This window comes from Pseudophryne corroboree, unplaced genomic scaffold, assembly GCF_028390025.1.
Source record: "Pseudophryne corroboree isolate aPseCor3 unplaced genomic scaffold, aPseCor3.hap2 scaffold_509, whole genome shotgun sequence".
Lineage (NCBI taxonomy): Eukaryota > Metazoa > Chordata > Amphibia > Anura > Myobatrachidae > Pseudophryne > Pseudophryne corroboree.
In genome coordinates, this window is record NW_026970114.1 from 260,208 (window position 1) to 276,425 (window position 16,218).

The 16,218-nt window shown below is 50.4% G+C and overlaps 26 non-coding genes and 2 pseudogenes across 26 annotated transcripts; all 28 read left to right on the forward strand.

Annotated features, from left to right (window-relative positions):
• Positions 1-261: 261 nt before the first annotated feature.
• LOC135030969 (U1 spliceosomal RNA) lies at positions 262-424 on the forward strand. The gene has a single exon (XR_010226866.1). It is a non-coding gene; the product is annotated as a U1 spliceosomal RNA (small nuclear RNA).
• A 671-nt stretch (positions 425-1,095) lies between these two features.
• On the forward strand, positions 1,096-1,259 carry LOC135030943 (U1 spliceosomal RNA). The gene has a single exon (XR_010226842.1). It is a non-coding gene; the product is annotated as a U1 spliceosomal RNA (small nuclear RNA).
• A 152-nt stretch (positions 1,260-1,411) lies between these two features.
• Positions 1,412-1,574, forward strand: LOC135030981 (U1 spliceosomal RNA). Its single transcript, XR_010226877.1, has one exon. It is a non-coding gene; the product is annotated as a U1 spliceosomal RNA (small nuclear RNA).
• Positions 1,575-2,220: 646 nt separating this feature from the next.
• On the forward strand, positions 2,221-2,384 carry LOC135030956 (U1 spliceosomal RNA). The gene has a single exon (XR_010226853.1). It is a non-coding gene; the product is annotated as a U1 spliceosomal RNA (small nuclear RNA).
• Positions 2,385-2,536: 152 nt separating this feature from the next.
• On the forward strand, positions 2,537-2,699 carry LOC135030985 (U1 spliceosomal RNA). The gene has a single exon (XR_010226881.1). It is a non-coding gene; the product is annotated as a U1 spliceosomal RNA (small nuclear RNA).
• Positions 2,700-3,370: 671 nt separating this feature from the next.
• On the forward strand, positions 3,371-3,534 carry LOC135030945 (U1 spliceosomal RNA). Its single transcript, XR_010226844.1, has one exon. It is a non-coding gene; the product is annotated as a U1 spliceosomal RNA (small nuclear RNA).
• A 152-nt stretch (positions 3,535-3,686) lies between these two features.
• Positions 3,687-3,849, forward strand: LOC135030974 (U1 spliceosomal RNA). Its single transcript, XR_010226871.1, has one exon. It is a non-coding gene; the product is annotated as a U1 spliceosomal RNA (small nuclear RNA).
• A 670-nt stretch (positions 3,850-4,519) lies between these two features.
• Positions 4,520-4,683, forward strand: LOC135030957 (U1 spliceosomal RNA). Its single transcript, XR_010226854.1, has one exon. It is a non-coding gene; the product is annotated as a U1 spliceosomal RNA (small nuclear RNA).
• A 152-nt stretch (positions 4,684-4,835) lies between these two features.
• On the forward strand, positions 4,836-4,998 carry LOC135030976 (U1 spliceosomal RNA). Its single transcript, XR_010226873.1, has one exon. It is a non-coding gene; the product is annotated as a U1 spliceosomal RNA (small nuclear RNA).
• A 671-nt stretch (positions 4,999-5,669) lies between these two features.
• LOC135030958 (U1 spliceosomal RNA) lies at positions 5,670-5,833 on the forward strand. The gene has a single exon (XR_010226855.1). It is a non-coding gene; the product is annotated as a U1 spliceosomal RNA (small nuclear RNA).
• A 152-nt stretch (positions 5,834-5,985) lies between these two features.
• On the forward strand, positions 5,986-6,148 carry LOC135030971 (U1 spliceosomal RNA). The gene has a single exon (XR_010226868.1). It is a non-coding gene; the product is annotated as a U1 spliceosomal RNA (small nuclear RNA).
• A 671-nt stretch (positions 6,149-6,819) lies between these two features.
• Positions 6,820-6,983, forward strand: LOC135030963 (U1 spliceosomal RNA). The gene has a single exon (XR_010226860.1). It is a non-coding gene; the product is annotated as a U1 spliceosomal RNA (small nuclear RNA).
• Positions 6,984-7,135: 152 nt separating this feature from the next.
• Positions 7,136-7,271, forward strand: LOC135030938 (U1 spliceosomal RNA; annotated as a pseudogene).
• Positions 7,272-7,969: 698 nt separating this feature from the next.
• Positions 7,970-8,133, forward strand: LOC135030946 (U1 spliceosomal RNA). The gene has a single exon (XR_010226845.1). It is a non-coding gene; the product is annotated as a U1 spliceosomal RNA (small nuclear RNA).
• Positions 8,134-8,285: 152 nt separating this feature from the next.
• Positions 8,286-8,448, forward strand: LOC135030975 (U1 spliceosomal RNA). Its single transcript, XR_010226872.1, has one exon. It is a non-coding gene; the product is annotated as a U1 spliceosomal RNA (small nuclear RNA).
• A 671-nt stretch (positions 8,449-9,119) lies between these two features.
• LOC135030959 (U1 spliceosomal RNA) lies at positions 9,120-9,283 on the forward strand. Its single transcript, XR_010226856.1, has one exon. It is a non-coding gene; the product is annotated as a U1 spliceosomal RNA (small nuclear RNA).
• A 152-nt stretch (positions 9,284-9,435) lies between these two features.
• LOC135030972 (U1 spliceosomal RNA) lies at positions 9,436-9,598 on the forward strand. The gene has a single exon (XR_010226869.1). It is a non-coding gene; the product is annotated as a U1 spliceosomal RNA (small nuclear RNA).
• Positions 9,599-10,269: 671 nt separating this feature from the next.
• On the forward strand, positions 10,270-10,433 carry LOC135030960 (U1 spliceosomal RNA). The gene has a single exon (XR_010226857.1). It is a non-coding gene; the product is annotated as a U1 spliceosomal RNA (small nuclear RNA).
• Positions 10,434-10,585: 152 nt separating this feature from the next.
• On the forward strand, positions 10,586-10,748 carry LOC135030973 (U1 spliceosomal RNA). Its single transcript, XR_010226870.1, has one exon. It is a non-coding gene; the product is annotated as a U1 spliceosomal RNA (small nuclear RNA).
• Positions 10,749-11,419: 671 nt separating this feature from the next.
• Positions 11,420-11,583, forward strand: LOC135030964 (U1 spliceosomal RNA). The gene has a single exon (XR_010226861.1). It is a non-coding gene; the product is annotated as a U1 spliceosomal RNA (small nuclear RNA).
• A 152-nt stretch (positions 11,584-11,735) lies between these two features.
• LOC135030939 (U1 spliceosomal RNA) lies at positions 11,736-11,871 on the forward strand (annotated as a pseudogene).
• Positions 11,872-12,569: 698 nt separating this feature from the next.
• Positions 12,570-12,733, forward strand: LOC135030949 (U1 spliceosomal RNA). The gene has a single exon (XR_010226848.1). It is a non-coding gene; the product is annotated as a U1 spliceosomal RNA (small nuclear RNA).
• A 152-nt stretch (positions 12,734-12,885) lies between these two features.
• On the forward strand, positions 12,886-13,048 carry LOC135030982 (U1 spliceosomal RNA). The gene has a single exon (XR_010226878.1). It is a non-coding gene; the product is annotated as a U1 spliceosomal RNA (small nuclear RNA).
• A 673-nt stretch (positions 13,049-13,721) lies between these two features.
• On the forward strand, positions 13,722-13,885 carry LOC135030953 (U1 spliceosomal RNA). Its single transcript, XR_010226850.1, has one exon. It is a non-coding gene; the product is annotated as a U1 spliceosomal RNA (small nuclear RNA).
• Positions 13,886-14,037: 152 nt separating this feature from the next.
• Positions 14,038-14,200, forward strand: LOC135030984 (U1 spliceosomal RNA). The gene has a single exon (XR_010226880.1). It is a non-coding gene; the product is annotated as a U1 spliceosomal RNA (small nuclear RNA).
• A 671-nt stretch (positions 14,201-14,871) lies between these two features.
• Positions 14,872-15,035, forward strand: LOC135030962 (U1 spliceosomal RNA). The gene has a single exon (XR_010226859.1). It is a non-coding gene; the product is annotated as a U1 spliceosomal RNA (small nuclear RNA).
• A 152-nt stretch (positions 15,036-15,187) lies between these two features.
• On the forward strand, positions 15,188-15,350 carry LOC135030980 (U1 spliceosomal RNA). Its single transcript, XR_010226876.1, has one exon. It is a non-coding gene; the product is annotated as a U1 spliceosomal RNA (small nuclear RNA).
• A 671-nt stretch (positions 15,351-16,021) lies between these two features.
• LOC135030947 (U1 spliceosomal RNA) lies at positions 16,022-16,185 on the forward strand. The gene has a single exon (XR_010226846.1). It is a non-coding gene; the product is annotated as a U1 spliceosomal RNA (small nuclear RNA).
• Positions 16,186-16,218: the final 33 nt, after the last annotated feature.

The window sequence follows — 16,218 nt, forward strand, 5'->3', positions numbered from 1 at the left end:
GTGATGACATCACCATATGCAAATCCATCTGCTGCAGGCCTTCCCCCAGGAATGCTTGCACTAGTTGTTGCATTTGGTTTGTTGTTTGGGGGTGCTTCAGTATTAGGCAGCCTTCTGCCCTCCCATGTTCATCTGAAAATATGTGTTCTCCCTGCAGTTGTTGTCCCCAGATGAGAGTTCCCTTGTGCTGCCTCAGTTGGATCTCCTTCACTTGACAGGGGGGTACCCGAGCAGCAACCCTCCCCAGCTCTAGCCCAACTCCTACTTACCTGCCAGGTGAGATACTATGATCATGAAGGTGCTTCTCCCAGGGCAAGGCTCACCCATTGCACTCTGGGTGTGCTGCTCCTGCGATTTCCCCAAATGTGGGAAACTTGACTGCATAATTTGTGTTTCCCCTGGTCGGCTCTCGTATAATTCAGATCTCTTTGTCTCAGGTCTCTCTCCAGCCTAGTTTGCTGTCTGTTTCCACTTCTCTTTTCTTGAGCCGCTCCTTTCTATGCCCTTGCGCACTATCCTGACTTCTCCCGTCTGCTTACTTTGTGCTTTCCAATGCACAATGCAAACTACAGGTAGTACTGCAGGGCCCACACCCTTTTACTTGCCTTACAGAGCAGCTCTGGGGCTGTTACAGTGCCCAGCTGCTGCAAGAAATCAGCTTGAATGCTTCAGGGGCTGGGGCATAGCCAACATGAGCCCCACACCGAAGAAGGGTGGAGGTGTTTAATGCGAACTAGGGGTCATCCAAGCGCCGCAAAAGGCCGCCATGCCCTGCACGCCCCTTTTCTCTTTTCATATGCAGACGAGGGTTGAAGCCAACTTTGACCCACTGCTTGGATGGCATTACCATATGCAAATCAATCTGCTGCAGGCCTTCCCCCAGGAATGCTTGTACTAGTTGTTGCATTTGGTTTGTTGTTTGGGGGTGCTTCAGTATTAGGCAGCCTTCTGCCCTCCCATGTTCATCTGAAAATATGTGTTCTCCCTGCAGTTGTTGTCCCCAGATGAGAGTTCCCTTGTGCTGCCTCAGTTGAATCTCCTTTACTTGACAGAGATGTGCCTGAGCAGCGGCCCTCCCCCGCCCTATCTCAAATCATACTTATTTTGCATAGGAGATACCATGGTCATGAAGATTGTTCTCCCAGGGTGAGGTTCATTCATTGCATTCTGGGTATGCTGACCCCTGTGATTTCCCCAAATGTGGGAAACTCAACTGCATTATTTGTGGTAGTGGGGGACTGTGTTTGTGCTTTCCTCTGGTCAGCTCTGGTAAAAGTCAGATTTCTTTGTCTCAGATCTTCCTCTAACCTTGTTCTTCTTTCGAGAGTTCCCTTGTGCTGCCTCAGTTGGATCTCCTTCACTTGACAGGGGGGTGCACGAGCAGCGACCCTCCCCAGCTCTAGCCCAACTCCTATTTACCTGCCAGGTGAGATACTATGATCAGGAAGGTGCTTCTCCCAGGGCAAGGCTCACCCATTGCACTCTGGGTGTGCTGCTCCTGCGATTTCCCCAAATGTGGGACACTTGACTGCATAATTTGTGTTTCTTCTGGTCGGCTCTCATATAATTCAGATCTCTTTGTCTCAGGTCTTTCTCCAGCCTAGTTTGCTGTCTGTTTCCACTTCTCTTTTCTTGAGCCGCTCCCTTCTATGCAGTTGCGCACTATCCTGACCTCTCCCGTCTGCTTACTTTGTGCCTTCCAACGCACAATGCATACTACAGGTAGTGCTGCAGGGCCCACACCCTTTTACATGCTTTACAGAGCAACTCTGGAGCTGTTACAGTTCCCAGCTGCTGCAAGAAATCATCTTGAATGCTTCAGGGGCTGGGGCATAGCCAACATGAGCCCCACACCGAAGGAGGGGTCATCCAAGCGCCACAAAAGGACACCATGCCCTGCACATCCCTTTTTTCTTTTCATATGCAGACGAGGGTTGAAGCCAACTTTGACCCACTGCTTGGATGACATCACCATATACAAATCCATCTGCTGCAGGCCTTCCCCCAGGAATGCTTGCACTAGTTGTTGCATTTGGTTTGTTGTTTGGGGGTGCTTCAGTATTAGGCAGCCTTCTGCCCTCCCATGTTCATCTGAAAATATGTGTTCTCCCTGCAGTTGTTGTCCCCAGATGAGAGTTCCCTTGTGCTGCCTCAGTTGAATCTCCTTTACTTGACAGAGATGTGCCTGAGCAGCGGCCCTCCCCAGCCCTATCCCAAATCATACTTATTTTGCATAGGAGATACCATGGTCATGAAGATTGTTCTCCCAGGGTGAGGTTCATTCATTGCATTCTGGGTATGCTGACCCCTGTGATTTCCCCAAATGTGGGAAACTCGACTGCATTATTTGTGGTAGTGGGGGACTGTGTTTGTGCTTTCTTCTGGTCAACTCTGGTAAAAATCAGATTTCTTTGTCTCAGATCTTCCTCTAGCCTTGTTCCTCTTTCGAGAGTTCCCTTGTGCTGCCTCAGTTGGATCTCCTTCACTTGACAGGGGGGTACCCGAGCAGCGACCCTCCCCAGCTCTAGCCCAACTCCTACTTACCTGCCAGGTGAGATACTATGATCATGTAGGTGCTTCTCCCAGGGCAAGGCTCACCCATTGCACTCTGGGTGTGCTGCCCCTGTGATTTCCCCAAATGTGGGAAACTTGACTGCATAATTTGTGTTTCCCCTGGTCGTCTCTCGTATAATTCAGATCTCTTTGTCTCAGGTCTCTCTCCAGCCTAGTTTGCTGTCTGTTTCCACTTCTCTTTTCTTGAGCCGCTCCCTTCTATGCCCTTGCGCACTATCCTGACTTCTCCCGTCTGCTTACTTTGTGCCTTCCAACACACAATGCAAACTACAGGTAGTGCTGCAGGGCCCACACCCTTTTACTTGCCTCACAGAGCAGCTCTGGAGCTGTTACAGTACCCAGCTGCTGCAAGAAATCAGCTTGAATGCTTCAGGGGCTGGGGCATTGCCAACATGAGCCCCACACCGAAGGAGGGTGGGGGTGTTTAATGCGAACTAAGGGTCACCCAAGCGCCGCAAAAGGCCGCCATGCCCTGCACGCCCCTTTTCTCTTTTCATATGCAGACGAGGGTTGAAGCCAACTTTGACCCACTGCTTGGATGGCATTACCATATGCAAATCAATCTGCTGCAGGCCTTCCCCCAGGAATGCTTGCACTAGTTGTTGCATTTGGTTTGTTGTTTGGGGGTGCTTCAGTATTAGGCAGCCTTCTGCCCTCCCATGTTCATCTGAAAATATGTGTTCTCCCTGCAGTTGTTGTCCCCAGATGAGAGTTCCCTTGTGCTGCCTCAGTTGAATCTCCTTTACTTGACAGAGATGTGCCTGAGCAGCGGCCCTCCCCTGCCCTATCCCAAATCATACTTATTTTGCATAGGAGATACCATGGTCATGAAGATTGTTCTCCCAGGGTGAGGTTCATTCATTGCATTCTGGGTATGCTGACCCCTGTGATTTCCCCAAATGTGGGAAACTCGACTGCATTATTTGTGGTAGTGGGGGACTGTGTTTGTGCTTTCCTCTGCTCAGCTCTGGTAAAAGTCAGATTTCTTTGTCTCAGATCTTCCTCTAGCCTTGTTCTTCTTTCGAGAGTTCCCTTGTGCTGCCTCAGTTGGATCTCCTTCACTTGACAGGGGGGTGCCCGAGCAGCGACCCTCCCCAGCTCTAGCCCAACTCCTACTTACCTGCCAGGTGAGATACTATGATCATGTAGGTGCTTCTCCCAGGGCAAGGCTCACCCATTGCACTCTGGGTGTGCTGCTCCTGCGATTTCCCCCAATGTGGGAAACTTGACTGCATAATTTGTGTTTCCTCTGGTCGGCTCTCGTATAATTCAGATCTCTTTGTCTCAGGTCTTTCTCCAGCCTAGTTTGCTGTCTGTTTCCACTTCTCTTTTCTTGAGCCGCTCCCTTCTATGCCCTTGCGCACTATCCTGACCTCTCCCGTCTGCTTACTTTGTGCCTTCCAACGCACAATGCATACTACAGGTAGTGCTGCAGGCCCACACCCTTTTACATGCTTTACAGAACAGCTCTGGAGCTGTTACAGTGCCCAGCTGCTGCAAGAAATCATCTTGAATGCTTCAGGGGCTGGGGCATAGCCAACATGAGCCCCACACCGAAGGAGGGTGGAGATGTTTAATGCGAATTAAGGGTCATCCAAGCGCCACAAAAGGACGCCATGCCCTGCACATCCCTTTTTTCTTTTCATATGCAGACGAGGGTTGAAGCCAACTTTGACCCACTGCTTGGATGACATCACCATATGCAAATCCATCTGCTGCAGGCCTTCCCCCAGGAATGCTTGTACTAGTTGTTGCATTTGGTTTGTTGTTTGGGGGTGCTTCAGTATTAGGCAGCCTTCTGCCCTCCCATGTTCATCTGAAAATATGTGTTCTCCCTGCAGTTGTTGTCCCCAGATGAGAGTTCCCTTGTGCTGCCTCAGTTGAATCGCCTTTACTTGACAGAGATGTGCCTGAGCAGCGGCCCTCCCCAGCCCTATCCCAAATCATACTTATTTTGCATAGGAGATATCATGGTCATGAAGATTGTTCTCCCAGGGTGAGGTTCATTCATTGCATTCTGGGTATGATGACCCCTGTGATTTCCCCAAATGTGGGAAACTCGACTGCATTATTTGTGGTAGAGGGGGACTGTGTTTGTGCTTTCCTCTGGTCAGCTCTGGTAAAAGTCAGATTTCTTTGTCTCAGATCTTCCTCTAGCCTTGTTCTTCTTTCGAGAGTTCCCTTGTGCTGCCTCAGTTGGATCTCCTTCACTTGACAGGGGGGTGCCCGAGCAGCGACCCTCCCCAGCTCTAGCTCAACTCCTACTTACCTGCCAGGTGAGATACTGTGATCAGGAAGGTGCTTCTCCCAGGGCAAGGCTCACCCATTGCACTCTGGGTGTGCTGCTCCTGCGATTTCCCCAAATGTGGGACACTTGACTGCATAATTTGTGTTTCCTCTGGTCGGCTCTCGTATAATTCAGATCTCTTTGTCTCAGGTCTCTCTCCAGCCTAGTTTGCTGTCTGTTTCCACTTCTCTTTTCTTGAACCGCTCCCTTCTATGCCCTTGCGCACTATCCTGACTTCTCCCGTCTGCTTACTTTGTGCCTTCCAACGCACAATGCGAACTACAGGTAGTGCTGCAGGGCCCACACCCTTTTAGATGCCTTACAGAGCAGCTCTGGAGCTGTTACAGTGCCCAGCTGCTGCAAGAAATCAGCTTGAATGCTTCAGGTACTGGGGCATAGCCAACATGAGCCCCACACCGAAGGAGGGTGGAGGTGTTTAATGCGAATTAGGGGTCATGCAAGCGCCGCAAAAGGCCGCCATGCCCTGCACATCCCTTTTTTCTTTTCATATGCAGACGAGGGTTGAAGCCAACTTTGACCCACTGCTTGGATGACATCACCATATGCAAATCCATCTGCTGCAGGCCTTCCCCCAGGAATGCTTGTACTAGTTGTTGCATTTGGTTTGTTGTTTGGGGGTGCTTCAGTATTAGGCAGCCTTCTGCCCTCCCATGTTCATCTGAAAATATGTGTTCTCCCTGCAGTTGTTGTCCCCAGATGAGAGTTCCCTTGTGCTGCCTCAGTTGAATCGCCTTTACTTGACAGAGATGTGCCTGAGCAGCGGCCCTCCCCAGCCCTATCCCAAATCATACTTATTTTGCATAGGAGATATCATGGTCATGAAGATTGTTCTCCCAGGGTGAGGTTCATTCATTGCATTCTGGGTATGATGACCCCTGTGATTTCCCCAAATGTGGGAAACTCGACTGCATTATTTGTGGTAGAGGGGGACTGTGTTTGTGCTTTCCTCTGGTCAGCTCTGGCAAAAGTCAGATTTCTTTGTCTCAGATCTTCCTCTAGCCTTGTTCTTCTTTCGAGAGTTCCCTTGTGCTGCCTCAGTTGGATCTCCTTCACTTGACAGGGGGGTGCCCGAGCAGCGACCCTCCCCAGCTCTAGCTCAACTCCTACTTACCTGCCAGGTGAGATACTATGATCAGGAAGGTGCTTCTCCCAGGGCAAGGCTCACCCATTGCACTCTGGGTGTGCTGCTCCTGCGATTTCCCCAAATGTGGGACACTTGACTGCATAATTTGTGTTTCCTCTGGTCGGCTCTCGTATAATTCAGATCTCTTTGTCTCAGGTCTCTCTCCAGCCTAGTTTGCTGTCTGTTTCCACTTCTCTTTTCTTGAACCGCTCCCTTCTATGCCCTTGCGCACTATCCTGACTTCTCCCGTCTGCTTACTTTGTGCCTTCCAACGCACAATACGAACTACAGGTAGTGCTGCAGGGCCCACACCCTTTTAGTTGCCTTACAGAGCAGCTCTGGAGCTGTTACAGTGCCCAGCTGCTGCAAGAAATCAGCTTGAATGCTTCAGGTGCTGGGGCATAGCCAACATGAGCCCCACACCAAAGGAGGGTGGAGGTGTTTAATGCGAATTAGGGGTCATGCAAGCGCCGCAAAAGGCCGCCATGCCCTGCACATCCCTTTTTTCTTTTCATATGCAGACGAGGGTTGAAGCCAACTTTGACCCACTGCTTGGATGACATCACCATATGCAAATCCATCTGCTGCAGGCCTTCCCCCAGGAATGCTTGCACTAGTTGTTGCATTTGGTTTGTTGTTTGGGGGTGCTTCAGTATTAGGCAGCCTTCTGCCCTCCCATGTTCATCTGAAAATATGTGTTCTCCCTGCAGTTGTTGTCCCCAGATGAGAGTTCCCTTGTGCTGCCTCAGTTGAATCGCCTTTACTTGACAGAGATGTGCCTGAGCAGCGGCCCTCCCCAGCCCTATCCCAAATCATACTTATTTTGCATAGGAGATTTCATGGTCATGAAGATTGTTCTCCCAGGGTGAGGTTCATTCATTGCATTCTGGGTATGATGACCCCTGTGATTTCCCCAAATGTGGGAAACTCGACTGCATTATTTGTGGTAGTGGGGGACTGTGTTTGTGCTTTCCTCTGGTCAGCTCTGGTAAAAGTCAGATTTCTTTGTCTCAGATCTTCCTCTAGCCTTGTTCTTCTTTCGAGAGTTCCCTTGTGCTGCCTCAGTTGGATCTCCTTCACTTGACAGGGGGGTGCCCAAGCAGCGACCCTCCCCAGCTCTAGCCCAACTCCTACTTACCTGCCAGGTGAGATACTATGATCATGTAGGTGCTTCTCCCAGGGCAAGGCTCACCTATTGCACTCTGGGTGTGCTGCCCCTTTGATTTCCCCAAATGTGGGAAACTTGACTGCATAATTTGTGTTTCCCTTGGTCGGCTCTCATATAATTCAGATCTCTTTGTCTCAGGTCTCTCTACAGCCTAGTTTGCTGTCTGTTTCCACTTCTCTTTTCTTGAGCCGCTCCCTTCTATGCCCTTGCGCACTATCCTGACTTCTCCCGTCTGCTTACTTTGTGCCTTCCAACACACAATGCAAACTACAGGTAGTGCTGCAGGGCCCACACCCTTTTACTTGCCTCACAGAGCAGCTCTGGAGCTGTTACAGTACCCAGCTGCTGCAAGAAATCAGCTTGAATGCTTCAGGGGCTGGGGCATTGCCAACATGAGCCCCACACCGAAGGAGGGTGGGGGTGTTTAATGCGAACTAAGGGTCACCCAAGCGCCGCAAAAGGCCGCCATGCCCTGCACGCCCCTTTTCTCTTTTCATATGCAGACGAGGGTTGAAGCCAACTTTGACCCACTGCTTGGATTGCATTACCATATGCAAATCAATCTGCTGCAGGCCTTCCCCCAGGAATGCTTGCACTAGTTGTTGCATTTGGTTTGTTGTTTGGGGGTGCTTCAGTATTAGGCAGCCTTCTGCCCTCCCATGTTCATCTGAAAATATGTGTTCTCCCTGCAGTTGTTGTCCCCAGATGAGAGTTCCCTTGTGCTGCCTCAGTTGAATCTCCTTTACTTGACAGAGATGTGCCTGAGCAGCGGCCCTCCCCTGCCCTATCCCAAATCATACTTATTTTGCATAGGAGATACCATGGTCATGAAGATTGTTCTCCCAGGGTGAGGTTCATTCATTGCATTCTGGGTATGCTGACCCCTGTGATTTCCCCAAATGTGGGAAACTCGACTGCATTATTTGTGGTAGTGGGGGACTGTGTTTGTGCTTTCCTCTGCTCAGCTCTGGTAAAAGTCAGATTTCTTTGTCTCAGATCTTCCTCTAGCCTTGTTCTTCTTTCGAGAGTTCCCTTGTGCTGCCTCAGTTGGATCTCCTTCACTTGACAGGGGGGTGCCCGAGCAGCGACCCTCCCCAGCTCTAGCCCAACTCCTACTTACCTGCCAGGTGAGATACTATGATCATGTAGGTGCTTCTCCCAGGGCAAGGCTCACCCATTGCACTCTGGGTGTGCTGCTCCTGCGATTTCCCCCAATGTGGGAAACTTGACTGCATAATTTGTGTTTCCTCTGGTCGGCTCTCGTATAATTCAGATCTCTTTGTCTCAGGTCTTTCTCCAGCCTAGTTTGCTGTCTGTTTCCACTTCTCTTTTCTTGAGCCGCTCCCTTCTATGCCCTTGCGCACTATCCTGACCTCTCCCGTCTGCTTACTTTGTGCCTTCCAACGCACAATGCATACTACAGGTAGTGCTGCAGGGCCCACACCCTTTTACATGCTTTACAGAACAGCTCTGGAGCTGTTACAGTGCCCAGCTGCTGCAAGAAATCATCTTGAATGCTTCAGGGGCTGGGGCATAGCCAACATGAGCCCCACACCGAAGGAGGGTGGAGATGTTTAATGCGAATTAAGGGTCATCCAAGCGCCACAAAAGGACGCCATGCCCTGCACATCCCTTTTTTCTTTTCATATGCAGACGAGGGTTGAAGCCAACTTTGACCCACTGCTTGGATGACATCACCATATGCAAATCCATCTGCTGCAGGCCTTCCCCCAGGAATGCTTGTACTAGTTGTTGCATTTGGTTTGTTGTTTGGGGGTGCTTCAGTATTAGGCAGCCTTCTGCCCTCCCATGTTCATCTGAAAATATGTGTTCTCCCTGCAGTTGTTGTCCCCAGATGAGAGTTCCCTTGTGCTGCCTCAGTTGAATCGCCTTTACTTGACAGAGATGTGCCTGAGCAGCGGCCCTCCCCAGCCCTATCCCAAATCATACTTATTTTGCATAGGAGATATCATGGTCATGAAGATTGTTCTCCCAGGGTGAGGTTCATTCATTGCATTCTGGGTATGATGACCCCTGTGATTTCCCCAAATGTGGGAAACTCGACTGCATTATTTGTGGTAGAGGGGGACTGTGTTTGTGCTTTCCTCTGGTCAGCTCTGGTAAAAGTCAGATTTCTTTGTCTCAGATCTTCCTCTAGCCTTGTTCTTCTTTCGAGAGTTCCCTTGTGCTGCCTCAGTTGGATCTCCTTCACTTGACAGGGGGGTGCCCGAGCAGCGACCCTCCCCAGCTCTAGCTCAACTCCTACTTACCTGCCAGGTGAGATACTATGATCAGGAAGGTGCTTCTCCCAGGGCAAGGCTCACCCATTGCACTCTGGGTGTGCTGCTCCTGCGATTTCCCCAAATGTGGGACACTTGACTGCATAATTTGTGTTTCCTCTGGTCGGCTCTCGTATAATTCAGATCTCTTTGTCTCAGGTCTCTCTCCAGCCTAGTTTGCTGTCTGTTTCCACTTCTCTTTTCTTGAACCGCTCCCTTCTATGCCCTTGCGCACTATCCTGACTTCTCCCGTCTGCTTACTTTGTGCCTTCCAACGCACAATGCGAACTACAGGTAGTGCTGCAGGGCCCACACCCTTTTAGATGCCTTACAGAGCAGCTCTGGAGCTGTTACAGTGCCCAGCTGCTGCAAGAAATCAGCTTGAATGCTTCAGGTACTGGGGCATAGCCAACATGAGCCCCACACCGAAGGAGGGTGGAGGTGTTTAATGCGAATTAGGGGTCATGCAAGCGCCGCAAAAGGCCGCCATGCCCTGCACATCCCTTTTTTCTTTTCATATGCAGACGAGGGTTGAAGCCAACTTTGACCCACTGCTTGGATGACATCACCATATGCAAATCCATCTGCTGCAGGCCTTCCCCCAGGAATGCTTGTACTAGTTGTTGCATTTGGTTTGTTGTTTGGGGGTGCTTCAGTATTAGGCAGCCTTCTGCCCTCCCATGTTCATCTGAAAATATGTGTTCTCCCTGCAGTTGTTGTCCCCAGATGAGAGTTCCCTTGTGCTGCCTCAGTTGAATCGCCTTTACTTGACAGAGATGTGCCTGAGCAGCGGCCCTCCCCAGCCCTATCCCAAATCATACTTATTTTGCATAGGAGATATCATGGTCATGAAGATTGTTCTCCCAGGGTGAGGTTCATTCATTGCATTCTGGGTATGATGACCCCTGTGATTTCCCCAAATGTGGGAAACTCGACTGCATTATTTGTGGTAGAGGGGGACTGTGTTTGTGCTTTCCTCTGGTCAGCTCTGGCAAAAGTCAGATTTCTTTGTCTCAGATCTTCCTCTAGCCTTGTTCTTCTTTCGAGAGTTCCCTTGTGCTGCCTCAGTTGGATCTCCTTCACTTGACAGGGGGGTGCCCGAGCAGCGACCCTCCCCAGCTCTAGCTCAACTCCTACTTACCTGCCAGGTGAGATACTATGATCAGGAAGGTGCTTCTCCCAGGGCAAGGCTCACCCATTGCACTCTGGGTGTGCTGCTCCTGCGATTTCCCCAAATGTGGGACACTTGACTGCATAATTTGTGTTTCCTCTGGTCGGCTCTCGTATAATTCAGATCTCTTTGTCTCAGGTCTCTCTCCAGCCTAGTTTGCTGTCTGTTTCCACTTCTCTTTTCTTGAACCGCTCCCTTCTATGCCCTTGCGCACTATCCTGACTTCTCCCGTCTGCTTACTTTGTGCCTTCCAACGCACAATACGAACTACAGGTAGTGCTGCAGGGCCCACACCCTTTTAGTTGCCTTACAGAGCAGCTCTGGAGCTGTTACAGTGCCCAGCTGCTGCAAGAAATCAGCTTGAATGCTTCAGGTGCTGGGGCATAGCCAACATGAGCCCCACACCAAAGGAGGGTGGAGGTGTTTAATGCGAATTAGGGGTCATGCAAGCGCCGCAAAAGGCCGCCATGCCCTGCACATCCCTTTTTTCTTTTCATATGCAGACGAGGGTTGAAGCCAACTTTGACCCACTGCTTGGATGACATCACCATATGCAAATCCATCTGCTGCAGGCCTTCCCCCAGGAATGCTTGCACTAGTTGTTGCATTTGGTTTGTTGTTTGGGGGTGCTTCAGTATTAGGCAGCCTTCTGCCCTCCCATGTTCATCTGAAAATATGTGTTCTCCCTGCAGTTGTTGTCCCCAGATGAGAGTTCCCTTGTGCTGCCTCAGTTGAATCGCCTTTACTTGACAGAGATGTGCCTGAGCAGCGGCCCTCCCCAGCCCTATCCCAAATCATACTTATTTTGCATAGGAGATTTCATGGTCATGAAGATTGTTCTCCCAGGGTGAGGTTCATTCATTGCATTCTGGGTATGATGACCCCTGTGATTTCCCCAAATGTGGGAAACTCGACTGCATTATTTGTGGTAGTGGGGGACTGTGTTTGTGCTTTCCTCTGGTCAGCTCTGGTAAAAGTCAGATTTCTTTGTCTCAGATCTTCCTCTAGCCTTGTTCTTCTTTCGAGAGTTCCCTTGTGCTGCCTCAGTTGGATCTCCTTCACTTGACAGGGGGGTGCCCAAGCAGCGACCTTCCCCAGCTCTAGCCCAACTCCTACTTACCTGCCAGGTGAGATACTATGATCATGTAGGTGCTTCTCCCAGGGCAAGGCTCACCTATTGCACTCTGGGTGTGCTGCCCCTTTGATTTCCCCAAATGTGGGAAACTTGACTGCATAATTTGTGTTTCCCTTGGTCGGCTCTCATATAATTCAGATCTCTTTGTCTCAGGTCTCTCTCCAGCCTAGTTTGCTGTCTGTTTCCACTTCTCTTTTCTTGAGCCGCTCCCTTCTATGCCCTTGCGCACTATCCTGACTTCTCCCGTCTGCTTACTTTGTGCCTTCCAACGCACAATGCGAACTACAGGTAGTGCTGCAGGGCCCACACCCTTTTACTTGCCTTACAGAGCAGCTCTGGAGCTGTTACAGTGCCCAGCTGCTGCAAGAAATCAGCTTGAATGCTTCAGGGGCTGGGGCATAGCCAACATGAGCCCCACACCGAATGAGGGTGGAGGTGTTTAATGCGAACTAGGGGTCATCCAAGCGCCGCAAAAGGCCGCCATGCCCTGCACGCCCCTTTTCTCTTTTCATATGCAGATGAGGGTTGAAGCCAACTTTGACCCACTGCTTGGATGACATCACCCTCTACAAATCCATCTGCTGCAGGCCTTCCCCCAGGAATGCTTGTACTAGTTGTTGCATTTGGTTTGTTGTTTGGGGGTGCTTCAGTATTAGGCAGCCTTCTGCCCTCCCATGTTCATCTGAAAATATGTGTTCTCCCTGCAGTTGTTGTCCCCAGATGAGAGTTCCCTTGTGCTGCCTCAGTTGAATCTCCTTTACTTGACAGAGATGTGCCTGAGCAGCGGCCCTCCCCAGCCCTATCCCAAATCATACTTATTTTGCATAGGAGATACCATGGTCATGAAGATTGTTCTCCCAGGGTGAGGTTCATTCATTGCATTCTGGGTATGCTGACCCCTGTGATTTCCCCAAATGTGGGAAACTCGACTGCATTATTTGTGGTAGAGGGGGACTGTGTTTGTGCTTTCCTCTTGTCAGCTCTGGTAAAAGTCAGATTTCTTTGTCTCAGATCTTCCTCTAGCCTTGTTCCTCTTTCAAGAGTTCCCTTGTGCTGCCTCAGTTGGATCTCCTTCACTTGACAGGGGGGTGCCCGAGCAGCGACCCTCCCCAGCTCTAGCCCAACTCCTACTTACCTGCCAGGTGAGATACTATGATCATGAAGGTGCTACTCCCAGGGCAAGGCTCACCCATTGCACTCTGGGTGTGCTGCTCCTGCAATTTCCCCAAATGTGGGACACTTGACTGCATAATTTGTGTTTCCCCTGGTCGGCTCTCGTATAATTCAGATCTCTTTGTCTCAGGTCTCTCTCCAGCCTAGTTTGTTGTCTGTTTCCACTTCTCTTTTCTTGAGCCGCTCCCTTCTATGCCCTTGCGCACTATCCTGACTTCTCCCGTCTGCTTACTTTGTGCCTTCCAATGCACAATGCAAACTACAGGTAGTGCTGCAGGGCCCACACCCTTTTACTTGCCTTACAGAGCAGCTCTTGAGCTGTTACAGTGCCCAGCTGCTGCAAGAAATCAGCTTGAATGCTTCAGGGGCTGGGGCATAGCCAACATGAGCCCCACACCGAAGGAGGGTGGAGGTGTTTAATGCAAACTAGGGGTCATCCAAGCGCCGCAAAAGGCCGCCATGCCCTGCACGCCCCTTTTCTCTTTTTTGATATGCAGACGAGGGTTGAAGCCAACTTTGACCCACTGCTTGGATGGCATTACCATATGCAAATCAATCTGCTGCAGGCCTTCCCCCAGGATTGCTTGCACTAGTTGTTGCATTTGGTTTGTTGTTTGGGGGTGCTTCAGTATTAGGCAGCCTTCTGCCCTCCCATGTTCATCTGAAAATATGTGTTCTCCCTGCAGTTGTTGTCCCCAGATGAGTGTTCCCTTGTGCTGCCTCAGTTGAATCTCCTTTACTTGACAGAGATGTGCCTGAGCAGCGGCCCTCCCCAGCCCTATCCCAAATCATACTTATTTTGCATAGGAGATACCATGGTCATGAAGATTGTTCTCCCAGGGTGAGGTTCATTCGTTGCATTCTGGGTATGCTGACCCCTGTGATTTCCCCAAATGTGGGAAACTCAACTGCATTATTTGTGGTAGTGGGGGACTGTGTTTGTGCTTTCCTCTGGTCAGCTCTGGTAAAAGTCAGATTTCTTTGTCTCAGATCTTCCTCTAGCCTTGTTCTTCTTTCGAGAGTTCCCTTGTGCTGCCTCAGTTGGATCTCCTTCACTTGACAGGGGGGTGCACGAGCAGCGACCCTCCCCAGCTCTAGCCCAACTCCTATTTACCTGCCAGGTGAGATACTATGATCAGGAAGGTGCTTCTCCCAGGGCAAGGCTCACCCATTGCACTCTGGGTGTGCTGCTCCTGCGATTTCCCCAAATGTGGGACACTTGACTGCATAATTTGTGTTTCCTCTGGTCGGCTCTCATATAATTCAGATCTCTTTGTCTCAGGTCTTTCTCCAGCCTAGTTTGCTGTCTGTTTCCACTTCTCTTTTCTTGAGCCGCTCCCTTCTATGCCCTTGCGCACTATCCTGACCTCTCCCGTCTGCTTACTTTGTGCCTTCCAACGCACAATGCATACTACAGGTAGTGCTACAGGGCCCACACCCTTTTACATGCTTTACAGAGCAGCTCTGGAGCTGCTACAGTGCCCAGCTGCTGCAAGAAATCATCTTGAATGCTTCAGGGGCTGGGGCATAGCCAACATGAGCCCCACACCGAAGGAGGGTGGAGATGTTTAATGCGAATTAGGGGTCATCCAAGCGCCACAAAAGGACGCCATGCCCTGCACATCCCTTTTTTCTTTTCATATGCAGACGAGGGTTGAAGCCAACTTTGACCCACTGCTTGGATGACATCACCATATGCAAATCCATCTGCTGCAGGCCTTCCCCCAGGAATGCTTGCACTAGTTGTTGCATTTGGTTTGTTGTTTGGGGGTGCTTCAGTATTAGGCAGCCTTCTGCCCTCCCATGTTCATCTGAAAATATGTGTTCTCCCTGCAGTTGTTGTCCCCAGATGAGAGTTCCCTTGTGCTGCCTCAGTTGAATCTCCTTTACTTGACAGAGATGTGCCTGAGCAGCGGCCCTCCCCAGCCCTATCCCAAATCATACTCATTTTGCATAGGAGATACCATGGTCATGAAGATTGTTCTCCCAGGGTGAGGTTCATTCATTGCATTCTGGGTATGCTGACCCCTGTGATTTCCCCAAATGTGGGAAACTCAACTGCATTATTTGTGGTAGTGTGGGACTGTGTTTGTGCTTTCTTCTGGTCAACTCTGGTAAAAATCAGATTTCTTTGTCTCAGATCTTCCTCTAGCCTTGTTCCTCTTTCGAGAGTTCCCTTGTGCTGCCTCAGTTGGATCTCCTTCACTTGACAGGGGGGTACCCGAGCAGCGACCCTTCGCAGCTCTAGCCCAACTCCTACTTACCTGCCAGGTGAGATACTATGATCATGTAGGTGCTTCTCCCAGGGCAAGGCTCACCCATTGCACTCTGGGTGTGCTGCCCCTGTGATTTCCCCAAATGTGGGAAACTTGACTGCATAATTTGTGTTTCCTCTGGTCGGCTCTCGTATAATTCAGATCTCTTTGTCTCAGGTCTCTCTCCAGCCTAGTTTGCTGTCTGTTTCCACTTCTCTTTTCTTGAGCCGCTCCCTTCTATGCCCTTGCGCACTATCCTGACTTCTCCCGTCTGCTTACTTTGTGCCTTCCAACACACAATGCAAACTACAGGTAGTGCTGCAGGGCCCACACCCTTTTACTTGCCTCACAGAGCAGCTCTGGAGCTGTTACAGTGCCCAGCTGCTGCAAGAAATCAGCTTGAATGCTTCAGGGGCTGGGGCATTGCCAACATGAGCCCCACACCGAAGGAGGGTGGGGGTGTTTAATGCGAACTAAGGGTCACCCAAGCGCCGCAAAAGGCCGCCATGCCCTGCACGCCCCTTTTCTCTTTTCATATGCAGACGAGGGTTGAAGCCAACTTTGACCCACTGCTTGGATGGCATTACCATATGCAAATCAATCTGCTGCAGGCCTTCCCCCAGGAATGCTTGCACTAGTTGTTGCATTTGGTTTGTTGTTTGGGGGTGCTTCAGTATTAGGCAGCCTTCTGCCCTCCCATGTTCATCTGAAAATATGTGTTCTCCCTGCAGTTGTTGTCCCCAGATGAGAGTTCCCTTGTGCTGCCTCAGTTGAATCTCCTTTACTTGACAGAGATGTGCCTGAGCAGCGGCCCTCCCCAGCCCTATCCCAAATCATACTTATTTTGCATAGGAGATACCATGGTCATGAAGATTGTTCTCCCAGGGTGAGGTTCATTCATTGCATTCTGGGTATGCTGACCCCTGTGATTTCCCCAAATGTGGGAAACTCGACTGCATTATTTGTGGTAGTGGGGGACTGTGTTTGTGCTTTCCTCTGCTCAGCTCTGGTAAAAGTCAGATTTCTTTGTCT